The sequence below is a fragment of the Tigriopus californicus genome, chromosome 5 (genome assembly GCF_007210705.1).
Source record: "Tigriopus californicus strain San Diego chromosome 5, Tcal_SD_v2.1, whole genome shotgun sequence".
NCBI classification, from domain to species: domain Eukaryota; kingdom Metazoa; phylum Arthropoda; class Copepoda; order Harpacticoida; family Harpacticidae; genus Tigriopus; species Tigriopus californicus.
Window position 1 is genome coordinate 543,859 of NC_081444.1, and position 4,620 is coordinate 548,478.

At 41.6% G+C, this 4,620-nt stretch overlaps 1 long non-coding RNA gene across 1 annotated transcript; it reads right to left on the reverse strand.

Moving 5' to 3' along the window:
* Positions 1-2,566: 2,566 nt before the first annotated feature.
* LOC131880198 (uncharacterized) lies at positions 2,567-4,347 on the reverse strand. The gene is made up of 4 exons (XR_009373241.1): positions 3,889-4,347; positions 3,627-3,806; positions 3,295-3,523; positions 2,567-3,227 (listed from the first exon to the last, which is right to left on the reverse strand). It is a non-coding gene; the product is annotated as an uncharacterized LOC131880198 (long non-coding RNA).
* Positions 4,348-4,620: the final 273 nt, after the last annotated feature.

The window sequence follows — 4,620 nt, forward strand, 5'->3', positions numbered from 1 at the left end:
TAAAAATTGGAACAACGTGAGCTAATTTTAGTGACCATGGAAACTTGCCCTGATCCAAGATGCAACGCATCAAGTACGAGAAAACAGGAGCAAGAACCAGTGAGCATCTCATCAGAAACTGAGATGTCACACCATCAGGACCAGGAGAGCTGGAAGCCTCAAGTCCCTGATGGCTCTAATGCATCTTGATCTGTGACTACAAGATCATCTAAACCCTCAACTTGACTAACCATGTCAATCTCAACAGACTCATCTTCAGAGCAATGAGCTGTTGCTTCTGAACTCACGTGGGTTGAACACCACTGGAGAACTGATCTCCAAGCATGTTAGCCATAGTCTCTACATTGTTAATAGCTTCCCCATCAACCTCAAAAGGCCCAACAGAATGTTTCATTTTTCTCTTAGAGTTCGCATAAGAGAAAAAGCGCTTCGGATTTGACCTTACCTCCTGAAGCACCTTACTCTCAGTTTGTAATTGGTCATATTCGATGGGGCCTAATCTTAACCTGAACTACCTCAAATTTTTTTGGAGACTACCCACAAGAACTGGATTCGAAGTGCTCTTCAGCCTTTTGCCAGTTTTGTATAACTCTTTTTGAGCAAAGTCTTCCTAGATTTTGGAATTTTTGTCCGTGTACTACCTTCGGAACACATTCAGAGATTGCTAAACTAGAGCAAACTTCCTTAAAAACTGAAACTAATTGATCAATGGCTGCATCTATGGACGATTCTCTTTCAGAATTGAAACCAGGGTCCAGTTACTTCAAGTCCGACGCAAGTCAGAAACACTATTCAGCTCTGGTGGCCTACAAACCAACATGTTGGGCGAAATTGCGCAAGATCGCAAATTCCTCCAGCTTTTCGAACGACTGAGACGTCGATTTCGAAATGGGAACATCCCATCCGGACTAGCCCCCCTCTTACAACGCTAGCCGGAAAATTAAAGTCCCCTACAAAGAAAACTTTCGTGCAGACTGCCTTATCCAACTCATTTCCAGTGAACTGGAGAGCTGACACAAAAGAGGTTTTAGGGTTAATTGTAGTACCCGAAGAGGCTTAATGTGGTTTTGAGAGTTCAGGCTACTTGGAACAATGAAGTCAACTCTCTTCTTCCTGTCAGACTTTGACAATTTTTGAGCAAAATTCCTGATCAACCCTACATGAAGTCAAGGGCTAGCCAGATCCACCAACTCTAATTTGTCGGCGAACCAGATATTATATGAATATATGATTATAAAGTAAGATCAATTCATTTTTTTTCATGGACAGTTTGGATTCCATTCCAAGTAGCAAGAAGGATGTCCGCAAATAAACAAAAACGAACAATGATGCAGCTTTTAGAGAAAAAAAATACTTGCCCATTTGCCCGATCTCCGCATTTCAAGTACTAAGTCGTTTAAATCATTGAAACTGATCGCCTCTAGCTCGTACCATCTCCGTGGGCAAAACTCGACTCACTCCCTTGATCTTGACTTGAAACAAAGAAGTTTGGGATATATATGTTTAGCTTAGTGGCCATGTATTGATTCAAAACTATAACATTCGTGATTCAGACCATGGTAGTGGTGATCAATGCAAAAAATGCGTTTTGGCCCAAACTAGTCTCAGCTACTGTATGGAAGTCAAATGGCCCAGGGCGCTCTTTTTGCAAAATTATCGTTCAATGGATTTGGTGCGATCTCCCTCCACAAAATGCCCAAAATCACTTCATCTTTCTTAGAATTTCCTTTTCTTCAAAAGGCTAATATTTTCAACGCCCAGTCTAATTAACGTTTGACTTAAATTGTCACAAAGGTCAAGGATGACGTCGTCACTGGACAGAGACGGTAGGGTGGGGAAACGTAACTTTTATCCAAATGAACCGAATGCATTTTCCTTCACGCAAGTTGGACTTTAGATTTTAGTTAGCTCAGAAAGCGTTCGCCAATTTTGACCTCAATCGAACGTCCGCGTCAAAAGCAATGAGGTCCTGAAACTCAGTACGACGTTTTTTCAGAAAATGACTTACTTTTGATTGATTTGGAATTGGAATTACTCATTTCCCCCCACCCCCGTCGCTGTCCAGTGGTGAAGTCGTCCTTGCTGAGGTTTACAAAAGCAATTGCCAAAGCCACTAGTACGTAATGGCATGATCGTGTTTGACGGAAGAAGGGGGGCTTTGGAAGAAAATGCATAAAATTGGAGTTTTCAAGAATAGAAGGTTGCAAATTTATAGACCGAACAACTTCTTGAAGAGCTGAAGTTCATGGTGACTCCTTTGCAGACAAATCTCGCTAGTTCAACCTTGACTTGAAAGCTCTTCTGACCTTTGAGTTTCACTTCTGAAATAAAACAATAAATCCAAGAACAAGTTGAAAATACTAAAAATTAGTCATCTCGAATGAAATGAACTTGGAAGCGTTATCTTGACTGGTTTGCTTAAACCTATTCGAACAGCACCGATTTCATGTTATAGACACGGAAAATCAAAAGATATATCAACCATTCACATACCATGAGTTGTGTCTGCTTGAACCATTTCTTTACAACAAAACCAATGTTAAACACTCCGTTGTTATACATGAGACTGAACTTGTGAACATTTATTGAAGGACTAATGATAAACAGACTCCCAAGACTGCTTTGATTACTATTGCAAACACTTACAAACACATTCACATCAACTGATTTTTTTTTTCAAACATTTTTCTTCTCTCATTGTCAATAAAAGTCAAGACTAGTAATTCCATCTCATGATAGCAGCAGTAACTCCACGGCTTTATTTCTAATTGGGTTGCGTTTGTCGCAAGATGGAACCTGGCCCCGTCAGAGAAGTCAGCTGGTACTCCATCCGTGCATACAATTCCGATAGGCAATGTCATAGTCCTTCATTGGATTGGCTATTCGTCTGTGGTTGTGGATTTCCTTGCGAGAGGTTAGAAATTCACGTACCGCTCTCATACCAGGAAACTGTGACAACCTCCACACCTGGTGGCAAGCTCCCTCTCTTGCATTCCCCAGGTCATTCGAACCCCAAGTAGTTCAGACTTGCACCATATCTATAATCTGATGTAACCATGAATCTCCCATACCGAGTCGATATACCGTCTCCGGGTAAAGTGAAATTGACCAATGGAGCTTCACACGTGGTTCCATACTCAACTTTGGGCAAAGTGTCGGATAAGATGTCAACCCAGAGGAATGGCTCCGACGTGTTCGAAACCGATAAAACAAACGTCCTTGTTCCCCTGCAAATGGTGCGGGAATGGAAGGAATGTCAATTCAGGTCGTAACTTAAAGAATGCTTAGTTGTACCGGTCATGAAATCGTTCTCCGTGACCATTGCGCAAAATGACTTTACGGAAGTGTCTCAACTCGGTAAAATCAAATATGAAATGAGGTTTGGAGGTAGTCCCTCCATCCCATCGCTTTCTTATGCCTAAGAATATATCGCAAGTAGAATACTGCAAGGCCCGTTCCGCGAAATGAGTCCCTCTTGTCTCTTCGTAAAGAATAATCGGTTGTGGGTAAGGTGAGGCTTTGCCTATAAAATATTTTGTTTTCATGAATTTACGTTAGTGTGTGCTGATGAAGGCATTCTGATCCTTCTAATAGCGAATAAAGAGAAGAAATGCGCATCACCATACTTGAAAGACAAGGGCGTCGCTTTTCATAGCAATCCTTAATAAAAATGAAATCCTCGGGTTGACAACATGACATAGGGCTTTTTTCGTTAAGTGATCCTAAACACTCGAGAGAAGATGATCCTTGGCTGGTGGCACAGCATCCTTGCTCGACTGCTTGAGGGTGCGAAGGTGGGCAATACGCTATAAGTAATAATTATACAATAATTTAGCAAGCCAATACATGGAAATTGCTACCTGTGAGTAAACGTTTTTGTCTATTGACCTGGCTCAATATTTGCAATGCATTTGCGATCTTGATATGGACATGGGATCCAATCTGCCACGCATTCCGAGAATGGATCGTAAAATTCTAGCACCCTGCTCCAAGATACAGTTTGATAGTGGGAGCAGCATTTGGACCCAATTCGAAGCTCCAGGGGTATTCTGATGGGCAAGGGATCCAACTGAAACGGACAAACGGTAAATGGCGACGAAGGCTCGTATTTTGTGGAAGGGTTCTAACACTTACGCTGACCTTCTTCCGAATAAAATTAGGTCGCATGGTTGTTCCTTCAATCACGACATTTTTCAAGGCCTTGCATGGGACGAAGGTACCCAAAAGAGCCAAAACGAACAAACCATGCTCAGCCATAACTTTCCTGTTACTGAATGAATAAGCTCCTGTCACCAAACTGGGAAAAAGAGGTAGACATGCCATGTGCCTATTTGATTCTTGCATGCTTGACACAATAGCGGCAAGGGTTACTTCGGATACGAGAAACCGCCCAACAGATTCGAATTTCCTTCCCTAACTCATTACAACCTTACAGGGTGGTTGAGATTCCTATGTGCGAAATGACGTTATTATGCTCTTATGTTTTATTCATTTTGAACTTAACAGAGTCCAATAACTGTGAGTGGATCCTTCGAAGTGTTTCGTGCATACTTTCTGAACAAGATCTCTGGGACTATTTTACTTGGATGAGAAAGAGCAAAATGGATATTGTCAATAATA